The sequence below is a fragment of the Puma concolor genome, chromosome D1 (assembly GCF_028749965.1).
Source record: "Puma concolor isolate L17-30 chromosome D1, mPumCon1.1.hap2, whole genome shotgun sequence".
Lineage (NCBI taxonomy): Eukaryota > Metazoa > Chordata > Mammalia > Carnivora > Felidae > Puma > Puma concolor.
This window is the reverse complement of record NC_141676.1, coordinates 81,076,917-81,100,508: the sequence shown is the minus strand read 5'-3', so window position 1 is coordinate 81,100,508 and position 23,592 is coordinate 81,076,917.

Here is a 23,592-nt window from a genome sequence, read left to right as displayed (position 1 = left end):
ACAAATTGGTCTCCATACAACACCCAGTACTCATCCCAACAAGTGCCCTCCTCAGTGCTCATCACCCACTTTCCCCTCTCCCCCACTCTGCATCAACCCTCACTTTGTTCTCAGTATCCAAGAGTCTCCTATGGTTTGCCTCTCTCCTTCTCTGTAACTTTTTCCCCCTTCCCCTCCCCCATGGTCTTCTGTTAAGATTCTCAAGATGCACCTATGAGTGAAAACAAACAGTATCTGTCTTTCTCTGACTGACTTATTTCACTTGGCATAATACCTTCCAGTTCCATCCACATTGCTGCAAATGGCAGAATTTCATTCTTTCTCATTGCCAAGTAATATTCCATTGTATATATAAACCACATCTTTATCCATTCATCAGTTGATGGACACGTAGGCTTATTCCATAATTTGGCTATTGTTGAAAGTGCTGCTACAAACATTGGAGTACATGTGCCCCTATGCATCAGCACTCCTGGTATCCCTTGGGTAAATTCCTAGCAGTGTTATTGTTGGGTCGTAGGTTAGATCTATTTTTTTTTTTTTTTTTTGAGAAACCTCCACACTGTTTTCCAGAGCACCTGCACCAGTTTGCATTCCCACCAACTAGTCCAAGAGGTTTCCCATTTGTCCACATCCTTGTGAGCATCTGTAGTCTCCTAGTCTCCTGATTTGTTCATTTTAGCCACTCTGCCTGACGTGAGGTGGTATCTCAGTGTGCTTTTGATTTGTCTTTCCTAGATGAGGAGGAACGTTGTGCATTGTTTCAGGTGTCTGTTGGCCACCCGGATGTCTTCTTTGGAAAAGTGTCTATTCATGTTTTTGCCCATTTCTTCACTGTATTATTTGTTTTCTGGGTGTGGAGTTTGGTGAGTTCTTTATAGGTTTTGGATACTATCGCTTTATCTGGTATGTCATTTGCAAATATCTTTTCCCATTCTGTCAGTTGCCTTTTAGTTTTGTTGATTGTTTCCTTAGCAGTGCAGAAGCTTTTTATCTTCATGAGGTCCCAATGTTCATTTTTATTTTTAATTCCCTTGCCTTTGGAGATGTATCAAGTAAGAAATTGCTGTGGTTGCGGTCAAAGAGGTTGTTGCCTGCTTTCCCTTCTAGGGTTTTGATGGTTCCTGTCTCACATTCAGGTCCTTTATCCATTTTGAGTTTGTTTTTGTAAATGGTGTAAAAAAGTTGCCTAGTTTCATTCTTCTGCATGTTGCTGTCCAGTTCTCCCAGCACCATTTGTTAAAGAGACTGTCCTTTTTCCAAAGGATACTCTTTACTGCTTTGCCAAAGATTAGTTGGCCATACTTTTTGGGTCCAATTCTGGGTTCTCTACTCTACTCCATTGGTCTATGTGTCTGTTTTTGTGCCAACACCATACTGCCTTGATGATTACAACTTTGTAGTAGAGGCTAAAGTCAGGGATTGTGATGCCTCCCACTCTGGTTTTCTTCCTCAATATTACTTTGGCTATTTGGGGTCTTTTGTGTTTCCTTACAAATTAGGATTGTTTGTTCTAGCTTTGGGAAGAATGTTGGTGTGATTTTGATTGGGATTGCATTGAATGTGTGGATTTCTTGGGGTAGTATTCACATTTTGTCAATATTTATTCTTCCAATCCATGAGCATAGCATGTTTTTCCATTTCTTTGTGCCTTCTTCAATTTCATTCATAAGCTTTACGTAGTTTTCAGCATACAGATCCTTACATCTTTGGTTAGGTTTATTCCTAAGTATTTTATGGCTCTTTTTACAATTGTGAATGGGATCAGTTTCATTATTTCTCTTTTGGTTGCTTCATTATTGGTGTATAAAAATGCAACCTATTACTGTACATTGATTTTGTGCCCTGTGACTTTGCTGAATTCATGTATCAGTTTTAGCAGACTTTTGGTGGAGTCTGTCAAGTTTTCCATCTAGAGTATCATGTTGTCTGTGGAAAGTGAAAGTTTGACTTCATCTTTGCCAGTTTGGATGCCTTTTATTTCATTTTGTTGTCTGATTGCTGAGGCTAGGACTTACAATACTATGTTAAACATCAGTGGTTAGAGTGGACATCCTGTTGTGTTCCTGATCTCAGGGGGAAAGCTGTCAGTGTGTCCCCATTGAGGATGATATTAGCTATGGGCTTTTCATAAATGGCTTTTATGATGTTTAAGTATGTACCTTCTATCCTGACTTTCTTGAGGAAAGAAAAATTATTAAGAAAAGTGTTGTATGTTGTCAAATATTTTTTCTGCACTTGATTGAATCACTTAGTTCTCTAATTCTCCCCTTCTAATCCTGAATGTTTTTATCTCTCTTTTCCTTGGTTTCCTCTTTTTCCATAATTTTATCTTCTAATTCACCTATTCTCCCTTCTGCCTCTTCAATCCACGCTGTGACCACCTCCATTTTATTTTGCACCTCATTTATAGCATTTTTTCATCATGACTATTTTTCCCTATCTCTGTACCAATAGATTCTCTGCTGTCCTCTATGCTTTTTTCAAGGCAAGCAAATAATTTTATGACTATTATTCTAAATTCTTGTTCAGTTATATTGCTTAAATCTGCTTTGATCAATTCTTTAGCTGTCACTTCTTCCTGGAATTTCTTTTGAGGAGAATTCTTATGTTTCTTCATTTTGGCTAGTTTTCTGTACCTTATGTGTCTTCAAAACTTGTTATGTGCTCTGTACCTGTAAGCACTGATATTTTAAATGGGGGTCATACACTGTCCAGGGCCTGGCCCTTCAGGAAGTGTTTTCTGGAGTGTTACTTGCTCTTTGTTGTTGTGAGTTTGTTTATTTTATTTCCCTACTCATAGTGATGTTTTGGATCCTCTGTCAGGTGTACTTTGCTTTGTTCCTTGAAGTAGCCCTATAAGGTAAACAAACAGACAAACAGGAGACAAAAACATGCAAAAACACAAACAAGTGAAACAAAGAAACAAACAAAAACTAAAAACAATACAAAAGCAAAAAATCAGAAAAACCATTTACAAGTAAAGAACAGGGTAGAGGCAGTGCTGATGGAAGAGCATGTACAAAGAGAGAAATGACAGGGGCGAAGAAAAAGAAAAAAATAAACATTTACCAGGCAGAGAGACTGAAAGGCTTAATCCAGAGAGAAAGAAAGAAAATAAGGAAGGAGGTGGGAAAAAAGAAACAAAGATAAAGTTACCCAGACAGAGAAACTATATGGCTTGATTATTCCAGAGAGGGAGAAAGGAATGTAAAGAAGGAGGTGTAGAACATGTATCAAGAGAATGGATTAAATATGTCCCTTTAAACAAACCAATAACCAGAGTAAACAGCCTAGAGGAAGGTAGAGATAAGAAGGAGAAATGAAAGGGAGAACATATCTATATATCCAGGATTGTCTTAGAGTTAATCAGGCAATGCTGCAGCATTGGTCTGGAGGAGTTTTCCATCTAGTTCCAGAGCATCTATCCCGCTCCAGTAGATATGCAATTACCCAGCGTGGAGGGGTGTGATTTGGGGTAGGCTGGTCCCACCTCCACTGTGGGCCCTGTGAACCATCCTTGAGGCCCCACCTTGGTGGTGGTGAGGAGAAACATGGCAACCCCCCAGTCTTCTCCAGGACTGAGGCTCCAAATCCCTCCTTTGGAGCTGTCCTCACTGTTCTGCGGGCACAGACGAGGCTGTCTGCTTGCTGTGGCAACTCCTTTGCCCAGGCACTTGGCTGGGAATTAAACTCCTGCTCTGTGTGCCCCAGTACTAGGGAAGCAGCTTCTGATATGACGTCCTGGCTGGTTTTGTCCTGTGCAACAGTCTTTCAGGGAGGGGACCTGTTTCTCCTGCTGTGGAATGTGACCCTGATCTACCACTGAGCCTGGGGGACCTCCCCTCCTCCCCATGTGTGAGAACAGGGCAGCAGGCCCCATTCTGAAGATGGAATCTGCAGTTAGAGATCCTCTAATTTGCCATTAGAGATGGGATCCCTCTCTGTCCTGGTCTGAGTTTTTTTTTTCTCTTGTCCAGATACAGTCCTATGCTTCCCCAGCAGCTCTTTCTCTTCCCCTTTGTCTCTCAGCTGAAAGGGATCTTTCCCCTCCATGTCTATGCAGCCTATTGTATCTCCACCAGCTCACAATCACCCACCTATGGACTCTCAAATTGTCCTGGTTTCTTCCTGGTAGATTCAGTCTCTTTTCCTCCCAGACTCTTGGGGTTCAAAGTCCTTTGGCTTCAGTCCTTTTTGTTTGGGAGACAGGGGAAGTATGGATCGCCCTACTTCTCTGCCATGTTGGCCGTCCTCTCACAGCTGCATACTTTTTTGAATACACCTGCATTCAAGGCAATGCAGGACAGATAGAGATGGGAAAAAAAATGAAATATTGTCCCTCACTCTTGGAACCACAGTTCCACTGATCAGAGATGTTTCCCTTTCATTAGAGTTTTGGCTCCTGTAGGCTCATGTTGCTATAATTGTCACTTTTCCACAATTTGAATTTTCCACAATTCTGAAATTTTCCAAATTTCCAGAATTTGCCTTGACACTAGGATTTGAGAAAAGAAAAAAAAATGAGAGAGCATTCTGCATACACTCTGAATTAGGAGTTTTTTCTTCTTGTTCTTCAAGGCAAAATTAGAGAGCTCCTTTAAAGCTCTATTTGTGCCCTACTACCAATTTCCAAGTATTGTTTATGCCCATGGGATGTTAGAGGAGGAAAAAAAAAAAAAAAAGAAAGAATATGTCAGTTTGGTTACACTTTGAGTTTGGGTTTTTGTCCTCATCCCAGCTGCTACTATTTTCTTTTCAGAGTCCTCAAATATTTACTTTATGTTAACTTTAATCAAAACTCATTCGTAATTAAATTTTCAAATAGTTTTTCTCTTAAGTAATTCAGAATCAAAACTATAATACAGTATATTTATAGTGTGAAAATAAATAAAGAGAACCACATTTGAAATGGAGTCTGGAATCCCCAAAGTGAGAGCTCTTAAACACTACCACCTGACATAAAAATTGTGTCTCACATTCCCCAACAGGAAGAAGTTTACATTATATACTTCATCATGAGAAAAAAAAAATAACTTCTTGCCCAGCAACAGCTCAGTGAGAAAGCACCACACTTACCCATTGAAAAGACATAATAATACCTCCCATCTTCTTTCCTTCCCCTATAAAAGAAAACCCTTTTTGTTCTCCAGACACGCTATAGTTCACCATTGTTTGCTTGTCCCAAACTACAATTCTCTGGTTATTCCCCCAAAAAACTCATTTTGTTTTCACAAAATAGCTGTTTATTTTGTTTTTAAGGTCAACAATAGAAATAAAGTGTATGCATTTATTTATAAGCATACATAATAAAGCCATGTACTTGAGATGGAAGATATGTATCAAAATACATATTTGGGTATGTAGGCAAAACAGTAAGACAAGGGCCTAAAAAAGAGAAAAAATTTGCTAATATTGTATAGAATGAAAAGAATGGTGATCAGGAAACAGGAAAGCATACATTATTATACTATATATGAGGAGATTTAAGTAAATTGTCTTTAAGGTTTCAGTTCAAACTGTAGTCCTTTCGTTCTAAATTTGTGTGGCTGTTTAGTATTTTTATATATGACTTAACAAGACTACCTCTGTTCTCTAGACTAAATGACCAGAATTAGCTATTTTAATGGAGTGTAGTAGACATCAGTCTTTGGCTTTTTGTTGTTTTCTTTTTGTCTTTTTTGATAGAGAGTGTGTGAGCAGGGGAGGGGCTAAGGGATCTCCATTGTGAGATCACCTGAGCCAAAATCAAGGGTCAGACTCTCAACAAACTGAGCCACCCAGTTGCTCCTAAACATCAGGTTTTAAAGGTCTTGTTCAATATAAGTTTGAGTTAAAATATGAGAGGAAATCATTTTAGGTCAAATGATATTTTACAGATTTTTCTCACATCCAGTTGGGATTTTAAAAAATGCATCTAAAAATATTTCCACACGTTGCCTTCTACTCACTTCTACTCAGATTATAAAATCTATATAATTAGTTTTGTTCTTCAAATAAATTTGATATTTCCATATACACTTACACATTAGATATTTTTAATAAACCTATTTTAGCATAATTTATTAAATTTAAAATATATTTTAAATGCTATTGACTTGAAATCCTTAAAACATTACTTGTTCTGATTCAAAAAGATATTATTTTATCTTTTGGGGATATTAAACTAATCTCTGATAATCTCTGTGACTTTCCCCAAGGATTTTACTTGGCATTAAAAGAAAGCCTTTAGATTTTCCAAATCTACAACCGTTAAGGTGGATAAGTCTTAGTCTAGTATAAAGAAGACAAATCATGGTAGAACCAAAATTATTTAAATTGGGTTGATAGCATTTCAATTTTCACAAAGCTTTTAGCCTGCTGTTATCTTTGCTTTCACCAATTTAAATGCATTAACTCCAAGGCTGGTTTTAAATTGAACATTTAAATTAATGCATTGTCAATTTGTTGTTATGGTAAAGGAAAAAATTAAGTTAGAAACATAGATGTGGAGAAATAATGACACCCTCTTGATTTGCTATTTTAATCCAGATCTACTCTGTCATTATCCTTGTTGCCATTACCCATGTAAACCTCAAGACATCTGAAAGCAGTATTGGCAAAGCCCATTAACAATATGTTCTTTTTTAAAGCTAGGGTAAATTGTTTTTCAAAAACAAGTGATATTATTGTGTATGACTGACTTGGTATGCACCTAGTACCTCTGATCACTTTAGCTAAAAGAAAGGAAGGAAGGAAATATAATGATGTTAATTAGCATCAAGCTCATTCTGAAGTGATTTTCTTTTAGATATTCAATTTCACCTTAAATGAAATATGGGGAAATAGTTGGCAGAGTATTTAAACATGAAATGAGCTGCAAAGAAATTATTTCCTCAATGCCTTTTTTTTCTGAGTATAATTTAAATGATATATAAACAACATAGTGCAGGCCCAATTTCTTCCTCCCTTGGGTTTAGATACCCATAGGCAAGGAATTGAAAATAAGTTGTTGCTGTTGTTTTTTGTCCTCTAATCCTACCCCTTAGGATTTGTCCTTTTTTTTTTTCTTCTGTCCTCTAATCTTACCTCTTAGTCTATAGTTATACTTAAAGGAACACAGTGTCTTCTGGATACCTTGAAGTGCTGTGCATTTCCTAAGTGAAATAGGTATGTTTCTGAAAGTCCACACATGCATAATTTGGTAATGAGGCTATTGACTTTAGCATAGTGAAATATTTTACTTAATGCTCAAGAAGAGTGGGCAGATACACATGTAACTGTAACTAGTACTTTCATTTCATCCTTCATTAAGAATTTTCACTATTCTCTAAGTATTACCTTAGGAAACTCTAAATATGAAAGAAAAAAAATTGGTCTCACTACGAATCCGTAGACCAAAAAAATATTGATAACATCAATTTTAAATGCTCACTCTCACATAAGTTTGTGAACTTTGAATTAAATCTCATTACTATATTGATGGATATACTGGGTATAAGTAGAATATATAGGCCTCTGGTGGACACATTAGATACTTGGAAGTTTTTCTTTTGTTTTGTTTTTGTTTTTGTTTGTTTTAAGAAAACAGAATCATGAGACATCAGTTCTCCTCTCACATTAGGTGATTTTTCAGAGAATTCTATCAAGTCTATTTGCTATTAACTTGCAAAAACTCTGTGCTTAATCAATTAATTTTACTGCAATTACTATTTTTCCCTGAATATTATTATTTCTTTCTGTCCATTAACACTAGCATTTTTCTTCACATATTTATATCTTGTCCACTTTTTAAGTAATGTTAGAACATCTAAGATAAATCCTAATGCTTTTTTTCAGTAGAGATTATATACCATTCTGAATTTTCTTAAATATGTTCTGTACTTGTGACACTTGTTTTCCATGTGCCTCAACTTTCTTTCTTATATTTTAAGAATCATGAATCAGAGTCTTGCCTATACAGGTGGTCATTACGTTTAGATTGAATGAATTTAACAGTGAAAAATTTTTTGTAGGGAATGCATAGGGTAATTCAAAATACAAAAATTATGAATGTTCTGGAAGGCAACACACATGATTCAGTCTTACATAGTAGATCGAATGAAGATATATTCCATGGAAAAATGGTGGGAAATAAGAAGTCTATTTCATAAAGAACCACATATAATTTTGCAAAAGAAAATTATAAACATAAAGTTTAACTCCATAATATCCAACCCTTTGTCTCCATGATTATTACTAACTGGCTGTTACTAACTGGATTGCCTCCTGATATTCTTATCTTTTCATTACCTGAAATGTATCTTCTATATTACTTCCAGACAGAATTTGTGAACTCTGCACATAATATATTCACCGTTGACCAATATTCTCCAAAGCCTTTTTATAATATTCAAAACAACATTCAAAGTCATTAGTATAGAGTTTCTTTTAATTTATCTCTAATGCACATCTCTCTATTTTTCATTCTAATGAATTCCACTTAATATATCTTCCTGAGATGCCTGTCTGGCTCAGTCAGTAGAACATGCAACTTTTCAAAACAACATATATTTCTGCCTTATGAGTGCTGTGTCTGGAATAAATTTTCCTTTAATTCTTTACCTTATCTTTTTAACTCAAATTATATCATTTCTTCCAAGAAATGTTCATTTACTCCCTAGTTTGATTTATATTTCAATACTAATTCCTCAAATATCTCTACAATTAAGGTGACTAGAACCTCTTTGAAAGTAGACATTACCTTAAGTATAACAGAAGAGAGCATTATCTCTCTATAGATGCCATACACATATCAAAATCTAGGAATTGTCTTGGGACAGGGAATGAACAGTAAACTGAGACAGGCCAGCAAATCAACAGAATAGAAACAAATTGTGGTGGTTTACTTCTTTCTCTATTTTTAGTTAATTTTTTTTCAGTTAATGTACCTAACCTAAATTCTGAGCCCAAAGATCATGTAAAGTGCCTACCTTACCATAACTTAACCCTGTTTGTATTATTTGACATTTGAAATGTTAGTAGGAGGGAGTTGTGGTGTTAATGACTCAGCAGAATTAGTAGAAAGTTTAAAATGGACACAGTAATGGTTAAGGGAACTTATTAGGAGGGTAAAAAACAAAAACAAAACATAAATAATGGATCTAAATTAGAGAGCAAAGTTTGATATATGGAAAATGGGTGAGGAAACAGAACATCTTAGGAAGATAAACAAACAGATGAAGGTGGCAAAACTCTCACTTCAACCTGTGCCAATACTCAGGATGGTCTTTATGATGAGAAGCTGAGCACTCAAAAAATCAGTTCAAACACTGAATCTTAATTTACCCTCTGAGATTCCTGAATCAAAAGCTGTATACTTAAGGGTTCATAGGTTTCTCTGGAATTGTTATACTCATAAAATAATTTATTGCATGCATCCTATAGCTTTCAACTCACATCTAGGGTGAGTTTATTGCCTTACAAATTAGAAGAGGATGCTCTTCCATATCCAATAGTTAATTATATGTAAAACAGATTCTGTGCAATGCTGGATATAGAGCATTTCTCAAATCTTCATAGCTAAGTAGAAATCAGATTATCACAAGGATATTTTTTCTTAACCAGTCTTGTGGAATGTTATTATGATATATCAATTGCATGACATTGCATATATAACTGTATGTTCTGAGGAAGGTTCTAAAAAATATTACTCATATCAGAAATAGTGAAAGCAGTTATTAGAAATACATATGTGGGTTTTAGGACTCTAATGTTGAGTATCAGATTTTCAAGTTGTCTGTTATTCTCATTTTCTCTCTCTTCATATAAACAGATACTTAGGCTCTTGGTGCTCAAAATGTTTGATAATATCTGTTTATATGAAGAGAGAGAAAATGAGAATAACAGACAACTTGAAAATACATATATGTATACATGTATACATGTATACATGTATGTATATGTATGTATATGTATGTATATGTGCCACACCATTTAAAATGACCTCATATAAACTGCAAACTTCCATGGATATTGCTTAAGCATGTGGGCTATGGTACTGAAATAATTTTCCTTTTAGCATCTTATTTGTTTTGTTATAAACCATGCTTCTAGAAATTTTGTAGAGGCCAAATATCATATCAATAGAGCATTGTTTTGTTTACAATTCATGATTCACACATTACTATACTTAATATTATTAATTAAGATCGCATCAGAACACTTACACCTTTCTTGTTTAATGAACACTTCCTATAATGATAATGATGATAATGAATTATTGGTTATAAGAATATAAGCTTAACCAAAGAGGTGAAAGACCTGTACTCTAAAAACTATAAAACACTGATGAAAGAAACTGAAGATGACACAAATATATGGAAAGATATTCCATGCTTATGGATTAGAAGAACAAATATTACTATAATGTCCATACTATGCAAAGGAATCTATAGTTTTAAGGCAATTCTTATCAAAATACCAATAGCATTTCTCATAGAACTAAAAAAATAATCCTAAAATTTGTTTGGAAACACAAAAGATCCCAAATAGCCAAAGTAATCTTGAAAAAGAAAACCAAAGCTGGAGGTATCACAATTCCAGATTTCAAGTTATACTACAAAGCTGTAGGACTCAAAACAGTATGCCAATGACACAAACAGAGAAAGTAGGATAGCAAGCCCAGAAACAAATACACAAATATATGGTCAATTAATTTCCAACAAAATTGGCAAGAATATGCAATGGGAAAAAGTCTCGTCAACAAAAGATCTTGGGAAAATTGGACAGCTACATGAAAGAAATAAGAAAGAAAGAAAGAAAGAAAGAAAGAAAGAAAGAAAGAGAAAAGAAGCTGAACTACTTTCTTATAGCATAAACAAAAATAAACTCGAAGTGGATTAAGGACCTAAATATGAGACCTGAAATTATATAAGTCCTAGAGAAGAGCACAGGTAATTTCTCTGACATTGGCCATCACAACAGTTTTCTAGATATATCTCCTCACACAAGGGAAATAAAAGAAAAACAAACTATTGGGACTACATCAAAATAAAAAGCTTCTGCACAACAAAAGAAACAATCAACAAAACTAAAAGACAATGTACTAAATGGGAGAAGATATTTGTAAATAACATGTGATAAAAGGTTAGTATACAAATATATAAAGAATATAAAGAATGTATACAGGGGTGCCTGGGTGGCTCAGTAAGTTAAGCGTACAGCTCTTGATTTCAGCTCAGCTCATGATCTCATGGGTTGTGGGTTCAAGCCCCAAGTCAGGAGTGCTGACAGTGCAGAGCCTGCTTGGGATTCTCTCCCTCTCTGTCTGCCCCTCCCCCACTCTCTCTCACTTAAAAAAAGAATATACATCTCAACACCCAAGAAACAAAAATTTAACTAAAAATGAACAGAAGACATGAACAGACATTTTTTTTGAAATAAAACATACAGATGACCAACAGAGACATGAAAAGATGCTTAACATCACTCATCATCAGTGAAATGCAAATCAAAATGATAGTGAGATATCTCCTCATACCAGTCAGAATGGGTAAAATAAAACCACAAGAAACAGCAGGTTTTGGTAAGGATGTGGAAACTGTCAGTGAGAACCCAAACTTATTCAGCCACTGTGGAAAACAGTATGGAGTTTCCTCAAAAGGTAAAAATAAAACTATTCTCTGATTCAGTAATCACACTATTAGGTATTTACCCAAAGATATATATTTTTTAAAGAGCCCACTAATTTGAAAGGATATATGTGCTCTGATGTTTATAGCAGCATTATTTATAATAGCTAAATTATAGAAGCAGTCCAAGTGTCCATCAACAGATGAATGGATAAAGAACACACACACACACACACACACACACACACACACACACACACACACGGAATATCGTGCAACCTTTAAAAATAATGAAACCTACCTTTTGCAAAAACATGGATGAAGCTAGACAGCATAATGCTGTGCAAAATAAGTCAGTCAGAGAAAGACAAATACCATATGATTTCACTCATATGTGGAATTTAAGAAACAAAACACAGAGGAAAAGAGAGACAAAACAAAAATCAGATTCTTAACTATAGAGAACAAACTGATGGTTACCAGAGGAGAGGTAGTGGGGGGATGAATTAAATAGGTGAAAGGGATTAAAGAGTACATTTATCAAGGGGCACCTGGATGGCTCAGTCAGTTAAGTGTCTGCCTTCAGCTCAGGTCATGATCTCACCATTCGTGAGTTTGAGCCCCACATCAGGCTCCTGCTGTCTGAGCAGAGCCCACTTTCTGCCCCTCCCCCTTTTGTGCTTACTCTTATTCTCAAAAATAAATAAATAAAAATATAAAAAAAGGAAAAGAGTACGTTTATCAAAATGAGCACTGAGTAAGGAGAATTGAATCATTATGTTGTACCCCTGAAACTAATATAGTACTGTGTGTTAACTATACTGAAATTAAAATTTTAAAAAACCTTTAAAAATTTGAAAAGAGAATGCTTGCAGAATTTAACAAAATGAATTTAGAGAAACTATTGAGATTTTGTAAGAAAAATTATACCCCTTGATTAAAGTAATATTTTCATTATTTTTTAACTCAGTTGTCTGTAAAAGTGAGGTAGTAATTAGTAATTATGTGACACAGCCAGGAAGCAACTGTAAATTTAAATGATGCTTTTTATAGGTCTATGTTGTTAGCATCATTAACATTCTTTAAAAGTCTGTTCTTCTAGACTTCTTGTCAAAATAATCAATCATCCATAAGTATAGCATCAACTGAAAAACATTGGTCATGGGTTTCCTTCTATTTAGGCAATAGCAATATCTGTATTCATTTGCAAAACAACATAAAACATTGTCAGTGACATATCTGTTCAAGCATTTCTACTTCAGAAATGCTCAGAAATATTAGATAAAAGAAAGGTTCTTATAGTGATGGATTTCTTTCTTTAAACCATAACATTATAAGTTAGAAGCGTATGAGGTTGGTTGTGATGGAATGATGGAAGCATCGTGACAAATTTAGTAAAAGGACCTTGGCCACAGCATCTGTAATTTCTAGACAGTGGCCTAGAGAGTATGAAACTTAAGGCATTTCTTCCAGCTGGTACATCACTATTCTTCCTTCTCTGCATACAGTTCAAGAAGTTTACTGTAGAGAAGTGTCCTGTGAAATCCTTCTCACAAAGTAGAAAGGATGCCTCATCCAGAACCGAGGATCTTTAGTTTAGCAAATTTCAAATAAAGCAGATGCTGAATTTAGCAAAAAATAAATATCCAAAATAACATCAACATGATTTTTTTTCCTAAAATAAATCATTGAATACTAAATATTCTACATAAAACAAATGTATGGACAGATAAATATGAGTTCTGAATAGTACTCACTATGCATGATATATATTTTTTGTTTTACACAAACTACTTTTTTATGAACCAGAGAAATTTAATTTGTTATATAATTAATATTTTTCCTTTTTAATTGAGGTATACTTAACATATAACATGGTATTAGTTTCAAATGTACAGCATAATGACTTAATATTTGTATATATTGTGAAATAATTACCACAATAAGTCTAATGAATATCCATCACCATACAGAATTTTTTTTTCTTGTGATGAGAAGTTTTTTTTTTGTTGTTAATGTGTATTTACTTCTGAGAGAGAGAGAGAGACAGAGCACGAGTTGGGGAGGGGCAGAGAGAGAGAGACCCAGAATCTGAAGCAGGCTTCAGGCTCTGAGATGTCAGCACAGAGCCCAACGTGAGGCTGTAACTCCTCGACCAGGAGACCATGATCTAAGCCGAAGTGGGATGCTTAACGGACTGAGCCACCCAGTGGCCCTGCGATGAGTTTTAAGATTTCCTGTCTTAGCAACTTTCAGATGTGCGATACAATATTATTAAGTATAGTTCCCATGCTGTATATTACATCCTCATGTTTTATTTATAATTAGATTTTTGTACTTTTTCATTCTTTTCACCCATTTTGCCCACCCTGCCTCTGGAAAACACCAATCTTTTCTCTGGATCTATGGTTTGTTTTTTGTTTTTTAGTTTTGTTTTATTTTTGTTATTAATTTAGATACCACATATAACTGAAATGATATGGTATCTGTCTTTCGCTGACTTATTTCCCTTAACTTAATGCCCTCAAAGTCCATCCATGTTGTTGTACATGGTAAGATTTCATTCTTTTTTATGGCTGAATAACATTCCATTATATCTATCATCTATCTATTATCTATCTATCTATCTATTTCACAATTTCTTTGTTCATTCTTCTGAAGAGGGACTCAGGTTTTTCTATATCTTCGTTATTTTAAATAATGTTGCCATAAACATGGGGTGCATAAAGCATTTTGCATTAGTATTTTTGTTTTATTTGGATAATATCCAGAAGTGGAATAGCTGGATCATATGCTGGTTCTGTTTTTAGTTTTTAAAGAACCTCCATACTGTTTCCCACATTGGCTGCACCAATTTACATTCCCACAAACAGTAAACAAAGGTTCTCTTTTTTTTTCTACATCCTTGCCAACACTTGCTATTTCTTGTCTTTTTGTTATTAGCCAATAGATTACTTTTTAATTCATGCCATCCATATATCATTAAACATTTCAGAAAAAGTAAAAAAGGATCAATATTACTTTGCATTTCAAAGATAAAAATCAAAGGATAGTAACATATTTGTGCTTTGCTTTTTAGAAACAACCTGTCTGGGGGACAGAACAAATATGATTTTATTGAACTAGTAGGCAAATTATATGATACCATAATATGTAGATCTGAAGCAGGAAGAGCTGGAGAGAGGCAACCAAAGGGTAGAATAAGTAGGCCAGTATAGGTCAGGATTCAGTCTTAGTGTAATGAGATGCTAATAAAGAATTTACTAAGAGAATGTTACATTATATGATTTGTGTTTAAATAATACATCTTAAGAGGCTATTCCAGGGGCACCTGGGTGGCTCAGTCAGTTAAGCATCCAACTTCGGCTCAGGACATGATCTCACCATTTGTGGGTTAGAGCCCTGCTTCAGGCTCTGTGCTGACAGCTCAGAGCCTGGAGCTTGCTTGAGATTCTGTGTCTCCCTCTCTCTCTGTCCTTCTCCCACTCATGCTCTGTCTTTCAAAAATAAATAAACATTAAAAAAATTTAAGAGGCTATTCCAGATAAGTAGCTATAGTGGTTAAAGCTAACAGAAAAATATGTTTATGGACTCAATTTGTATTTCCAAATCAGAACAATTAAGATATAATGGTAATGTGAATGGGGAATTCTGTGGAGGAAAGGAGGACAACTGGCTTTCTGAACAAAAGAGTAGATAATGCTATTTTCTGAAATTTGGAACAAAAGCAAAAAATGGATATTTGTTGAGAAAAGAACATAATTACATTTGAATAAGTTCAGTTATCTATCTGAGAGATTTCCAAGTGAAAGTGTTGACAGAGACAATTAGATAATATGAATCAAAATCATGGAGGAGAGGTATGGTTTGGAGATGTATGGGGGGTGAGTCATGAGCATGTAAATAGTAATTACTTAAGAGAAATAATACAGAAAGAATAACAAGATATCAAGGCCTACATAAATCCAACATTAGAAGTCCAGCAGAGGAGGAAAAACCAGCACAATAGACATAGACAAAACGGTTAACAGTGTTGTACTGAGAAATTCAAAGAAAAAGGACATGATTAATAACAAATTAAAATATATATCAAATAATAATGAAAGCATCCATGTCAGAAATACAAATAGAATTTTACTTATAGCATATTTCACAACCTACTGCCTCTTTCAGCAGTTAATTTTTATTTCTGGATATGACAATTTCAACTGTTACTAGATAAAAGTTTTTAAGGTTTTGACAGCACAGAACTAATCTACCAAGACTCTTTAAGAACTAGAATTGCCAAATCCTGACATCAACTGGCATTTTAAAAGCTCATTGCTCTGAAGAATGATCCTTTAGTCCTACGATAGAGCTGGTTTTAATGTCATTATATATAGTGAAGAGCCAGGTATATAGAAAATATATGCACCAGAGCTCTGAGTTTCTTTTGTGAAGATACATCCAATAAACATATTTAACCTTACTTAGAAAATATTCAGCCATAGGGGCATCTGTGTGGCTCACTCAGTTAAGCATCTGACTCTTGATTTCATTTCAGGTCATGATCTCAGTTCATGGGATCAAGCCCCATGTTGGGCTCTAGGCTAGCATCATGCAGCCTGTTTGGGATTCTCCCTCTGCCCCTCTTACTCTTGCTCTCTCTCTCAAAATAAATAAGTAAACAGTAAAAAAGAAAAGAAAATATTCAGCCACAAAAAGAAAAGGTGCCTCAAAGCTGTTATAGATGAATTTTGATTCAATTATCTAAATCCCCATAATTTTAAAAAGTGTACAAAAGGTCCTAACAATGAATAAAACTAAGTTATCAATATAAGATACCACTTTATGCATTTGTGCTAATTTTCTATTTCATTATACAAAAACTGTTAATTAATGCTACAGCCTTGTTGGGTTTCTTACTTCATTCCTCTTTTTAAGACAGTGCTCAAAATTTAAAGAGTCTTTTAAAAGACTCAGCACAAAGCCCAAAGTGGGTCTTGAACTCATGAGTGGTGAGATCATGATCTGAGCTAAAGTCAGAGGCTTAACCGACTGAGTCACCCAGGAGTCCCTAAAAGACCCTTTTTAAGTGAGGTATTATTAAATATTGATTCTGATTTAGTACTTCTGAAATGTTGTCTGAGATTCTGTATTGCCAACAAGATCCCTGGTAATGCCAAAGTTATGCATTGTGGGACACACTTTGGTTAGAAAGGATGTAAAGAACTGATTAGCTCTGAGCGGCTTATGGGGTAAAGCAAACATATTTCTTCTTATATCCAAAAGGGAGGGGAGGCTAAAACCTAATTGATTGTATAGTGGTTACGCAATTTTCTTTGGCTCTAAGAATCATAATACTTATATAAAACTTAATTTATGTGGTTTTAAAATCTTATTTCTCCCCCAAATTTATTCCAAGCCTTGATGGCTAAAAGCAACCAACATTTACTGTCTCACAGTTTCTGTAATTCTGATATTCAGAAGTAGCATAGTTGAGTAGTTCTAGCTCAAAGAATCTCAGTAGGTTTGGCCATGATGCCTACAGATGTAGTCATCTGAAGGTTTCAATGGAACTGGGGGATCTGCATCCAAGGTGGGTCACTCACATATCCTTCAAAAGACCTTAGTTCGTCATCATGTGGACTTGTCTATATGGCTACATGAGTGTCTTCACAACACAGCAACAAGCTTTCCCCAGAGCAGACAATACAAGACAGAGCAAGGCAGAAGAAGACATATTATTTTCTATGACTTGGGCTTAGGAATTATGCACCATCATTTTCATGATATATTGGTTGCACAAGTCAGCCTTATTCAAGGTTGAAAGGAAGTACTGTGTTTTTTCACCCTCAGTAGTATTGACAGTTATTGGTCAAGATATTTCTTTGTGAAGAGACAATAGTCCATTGTCAGATTTTAGGCATCATTTTTGGCTGTAGAAACTATAGTGGGACCTTTTTACCTCAGTTGAGAAAACTAAATTATCTCATATATATTTCTTTTGAGTTATAATTGACATACATCATTTATTAGTTTCAGGTATACAACATTAAGATTCAATATTTATATATATTTTGAAATGATCACCACAATAGGTCTAGTTAACATACATTACCATGAGTACATGAGCTGTTTTTGTTTTGTTTTTCAGATTCCACACATAAGTGAGATCAAGCATTATTTGTCTACTGCTATTATATGCACAAACACTTATAGACCATACTTGGTACCATTCCCATTTGAGAGAAATGAAAATAAATGTAGAGATGCAGTATTCGATCATAACTGCTTAAAATTACCTGTAGTGCATTCTGTTCTACTGTAATAATTTTGTAGCTACCTCCTATTGCTATTTTGATGAGCTCAAGTGTTGCAAGTAGTCACTTAAAACACCATGTGATGCCAATCATCCCCATGTAAAGTTTGTCTTTCCAGTAAATTTTATATCACAGTAAAAAGTGATCTCTTGTGGTTCTTAATATTAGTAGTTACGTTTTGGGGGAGTCAAAACTATACACGAATGTTTACAGTGGGGGCCCATACCCCTAAACCCCATGTTATTCAAGAAGTAACTGTAATTGAGGATGTGCCAAGGCCATCGTTGTCCCAAAGGGGAAGATTTTCAGCACCAAAATCAAGCTGATTCAAAGCCATATTCCATTTAAAGAATGGAAACATGTACAGACCTGTGGGCCCACAAGTATAAGCACAGCTGCCCACCCACCTGATCCAAGCAGTCTGAAGGTGTTCTCTGAGGAACAGTGGCAAAAATCACAGCTCCAGATGAGTATACAAACTCCTTTCTTTCTTAGAGAGGCTAGTGAGCTATAGTGAAGTAGAAAGAGAGCACAAAGATGGCATTCCCTGGACTATGTTCCATGACAGCACTTTTGTAGCCTTTATATAGGTGCCACAACTGAAGCCTGCCCCTGAGACTAAAGCTCCAGGACTAGCAAGTAGCTGTCTCTCACAGGAAGGCTAAAGAGCTATTTCAGTCTGCTGTCTGTGAAGTGCTCTAGGGCTGGGAGCCTGCCAAGGACCATCTCCTACTGTTAGTCTCATGGGACCCTAGAATGCAAATCCTCCTGGCCACCAGACCCAGTTATCAAGGGGTATTTCCTGGGTAGCAGTTGTAAATACCAGAACACCAGATAGAACAAGTGGGGTACCAGACACATTTAAGAGCTCCCTTCTGGGAGATGCTGGCACTCTGGAATGTGACAGATTGAGAATACAAAAATGGTGCCTGCCCTCAGCTCTTAGATATTTTTTTATTAGAAACCTGACCCTCAGGCTGTAGTTTAATGATAACCTAAGAGGTCTCTTCCACAGAATGATTGAGGCCCTAGGTCTATTGCTTTTTGCTGTGTCCTGGGAGTAGTATTTATAAAAATCTTTAAAACAAAGCCAACCAAAACAAAACCAAAACAAAACAAAGCAAAAACCCACAACTTTTTCTCCATTGCTTTCATTCTTGTGGGGCCCATGAACATAAGCCTCATGGCTTCACCAGAATCAACCAATACAGAAGTGTCCTCTGGCAGGAGCTGCAAAAATGTGGACAACAGAGAAGGGTGTAAGCTTTTCTGTAAGACACTGACAAACTGGTGTGAAGCAGAGGGAGAGTGCAAAGATGGTGTTCACAGCCTCTGTTCCCTGAGAGGCCCTCTGTGAGCCCCTTTGGTCTTTAAAACCAGAAGTTTTGGGGGCTCATCTTTCAGGTGTTGGTCTTAAAATGTGGGGTGCCCAGTGTGTGCTAAAAGCTCTTTGCTCTGCAGGGAGAAGTTCTGCGTTTTGAATTGCCTCCTGATAACGGATTGCCATACCAGGGGTGTGATCTATAATAGGCTTGTGTCTCAGCCTTTCCTACATACTTTGATGTGACTTTCATCTCATTTCCCCTATATGAAGAGGTCATTCTGCCAGTTTGAGGTTTCTTTTTCCCAAAGGAAATTATTTCCTTTCCATATATAACTATATATTTCCATATATAGCTATAGATTTGATGTTTCTGTGAGAGAAGGTGAGCTGAGGATCTTCTTATATGGCCATTTTGAACTGGAACTCTCACCCCCAGTATACGTATAAATATGCCCCAGTGATGGCAAATTAAATCACCTATGATTGAAAACACTTGGACTATAGAACATTATGGATAGCAGTAAGATGAACAAATCATTGGTGCTCACTCCAAGATGGAAGCGCCTATGTCATTTTATAAGCACATAAACAAAACTTGTTTCACTCATTGATACATTTATAATATAGTTTTAATAATACATAGTTTTAATTATAAGTATTAAAATAATAATTTTATTTTGAATAAATAAGATATTGTGCTGTTAGCTTTATTATCATTCTGTTATTAATCAGGAAAAACTTATCATATAGACTGCATAGCAGAAATCTATTTGTAATGGTTTATGTCCTGTGTGTATTATTACTGAATTCAAAAGGCCAGGGCACACAGTGTGAAGAGAATCAGCGTAAGACAAACACACACACACACACACACACACACACAAACACACACACACACTTCTTCAGTGTGCTGTTGCCCAGAAGGAATGAAAAGAGTTCATTGGATCCAGCAGTCATTTTCTTTCCCATTTAATGTAAATTAGACTAAACCATAATCATGTTTTGTGCCAAATTTTGAATCTACTCTAAATTTTCAAATTGAGGACATGGTAAAGTGATATTCAAAATATCTTTTTTGCATAAGGCATTCCCTAGTACCTAGGAGAGAAACTATTTTTAATATCTACAAAAAACTTAAAAGTATAACCAAAAAAAACCCCTCTTTGGACAAAAGGGGACATCCTGGGCACTGGGATATAAATCTGATGATTTACTACCTCATATTGTCTAAAAAGTCCTTTTCATTTATCCAGATCATATTGATCCTTCAAAGCCCATTTCTAGCTAAGCTCTTTCAAAAAGATTTCTGCAACATTCTGAATATCACCTTTAAGATCTAGTGTCAGGAATTATTGGACAATGAGGCTACATCATTTCTATAGTCGTGCATCTATATGTGTATGTTACATCATCTCAATAAGATTATTTAAGAGCAGGGCTTATATTTTATGCCACTTGATTTTCTCTAGGTTTGTTGATTTTCTAAAAACATTTACTAATTTACTTTTCAATCAATTTGTCTGAAACCAGTGTGTATTACAACTATCATTGCTAATGAACTTGAAAGAGGTATTAGAGCCTTTGCACTGAATGTCCCTTTTGTCTGAAAAGTGCTTCCACTGACTTCCTTCTAGTCTTTGTTTAATGGCCATCTGTTTAAATAGGTCCATCTGAAAATTTTATTTAAAATTGCCACCATGCACCCTCCCTACTCCACAGTTCACTCTTCAACTCCTGACTCTTCTTCAGTTTTACTCTTCTTAGTATTTATCACCTATCATACTATATAATTTTCTTATTTGTTGTGATTACTGGTTGTTATCCATTGACCATTCCAGAATGTAAGAACTTTTTTGTTTACTGAAGTATCTCATGTGTCTAGGACAGTGACCGGCAACTCATATACAATTTTCAGAAACGGGGAATGCTTTTAGGAAAAATCATACAACATTACAAATGCTAAATGAGGTACAACCATATGATCATAATCCTAGGGATCCTTTCAGGGCATTGGAAAGCATCCCTACAAATGAACACCATAAGGGATAGTCTTCATTAACTTCCATAAGTCCACATTTGGTAGGCACTCAAATATTTGCTTGAATAAATATTCAGTTTAGCTGAACCTTGATTTCCTAATCTAAATAATCATAATAAAATGACTTATCACATAGAGATGTCAAGAAGAAAATATGAATATATAGATGTAATATTCTTAGAAAATGTCCTGGGATATAATCAGTCCTCAACAAATATTAATCATTGACAGCTTTGGAGGCTAGGCAAACAGAAAAACTGAGAAGTTGTTGTTGTTCTCCAGTGAAAATCCAGATTCTATTTTCCAGAATTAAGCAATACAGTAAATGAAAAAGTATAGTCAAACCACATTTCTGCTGAGGATCCCATATTAAAATGCATTAATTTATCCTGTTTGTGGATTTGCCAAAGACATGAAAACAATCTCATTCTAATAAAAGAACCTTAGGGTGATATAGATCCAATAATCCTGTGAGTTTCCAAAGTGCCCTGCTAGCTCCTTTCATATGGGGATCATTTCACCACTGAAATGAGGCCATTTTAAGGGCTATCAGCAATAGCCAAATAGGTGGTCTGCACAGAACATATGGTACAACACTGGGGAGAAATGATTTGGGCTAAGATGAGCAGAACAATTCTTGTAAAATATGTCTTATACTTCTTTAAAACTCATTCATGGCCAAAATAATATGAAATATTAAGGCCATGCCTAGCCAGACCAATAATCAATGCAGCTGGGAGTGGCATTCATGGAAATGAGAACCCTATATTGAAATAATTGTATTCTTGAGGTTTTATCATTTCAAGATAAATTTTATTCAAAGAAGAATCCTTTATGTCTATTTTCAGAAGGTCATACTAGCTTCAAAGCAAGGTGAATTTCTTTGTATAAAGGTGAATTAAAAAAATATTTTCATTCATCCAAATACAGTGAATCAAGAAATTTCTTTCCAGTGAATGCATCTCTTTGGTGTAAAATGACAAAGGATATAATATAACTTTCAACTTATGTCAAGACATCAGTGTGGTAATGGTAAAACTTGAAGGTGATCTCATTCAACTTGAAGGATATTACACAGCGTAGTATAGTACAGCACATTCTAATACGAGAATTCATTTATTTTGAAGTGAATTGAGGTGGGTTTTTTTTTCCTCCCCATAAATTTATGTTTAAATGTGGATCAGTAATCTTGCTGGCAGCCTCACTATGCATTTGTATGGGAATTTTCAATGTCATGAATTATATGATTTGTATCCTCAAATAGTTTCAAATAAAAGTTGTCTGCTGTTTTCTGGTGGAGTGCCAAGTGAATGAATACCCATTTGATTTGCTATCTGTACATATAGTTTTACATCTTCTATAATTAACCTGTCAATCTAGTGTCTCTGGAAAAACTGTTGCCAGGTATTGTGGAGTATATTAAAAGCTAACAATTCAGGCAGAAATATTGGCATTTTTTTCATACCTGTACCCAAGTTTCCTTAATAGACTAAGCCCAATTTAATTTTTAGTTTTATGTGTCTTGTTTGATTTTACACCTGGGCTATAATTTCACATTCTAGAAAAAGAAAATAAAACCAATTCCACTATAACATTCGGAAAAACAAACAGACTTTACTGGGGTGGGGGTTATATTAAAAACTGAGGTACAGCTTCTGTTAGCCCAAGTTGAACCCAGAATTCATAAATTAGCCTATTATAAATTGCAGGATAATTAAATTATTAAATACGTTGTCTGACATGTTTACTATGTTTAGTTAATTAAACTTTCTGTTATAAATTATGGCATTTATCAAATGCAAATAATTTAGTGCTTGTGGTTTTTTAAATATGAATAGCAGCTTAATATATTACTAAAGCGACTAAAACTTTTATTAGAATTATTATTAATGGACCCACATTGCAGAATTTTTATGTGGAAGACCTAAATTTGGAGGATTATTTGTGACTGTAGAACATTTACTCAATTTCCCTGAGGTTTTGTTTTGTTTTGTTTTTTGTTTTGTTTTGTTTTGTTTTGTTTTTGCAGGAAATTAGAAATTTTCCTACTTATCAAGTTATGATAAACTCTTCATGGCAGGTGGCTTAGAAGCAACAGTCTAGCTGAAACAGTAGGCTACAGGCTTGGCCAGGTTTTTGCCTAGACTTTATGTGCATGTATATGTTTTTATTAAGCACTTATTTATTACTTATGAGAGAGAGAGAGCATGAGCAGCGGAGGGGCAGAGAGAAAGACAGAGGATTTGAAGTGGGCTCTGCACTGAGAGCAGAGCCACCAGTCGCCCCAGGTGTATATTTTGAATTTGTCATAAAATTGATGGAGATGAAAACATAGGT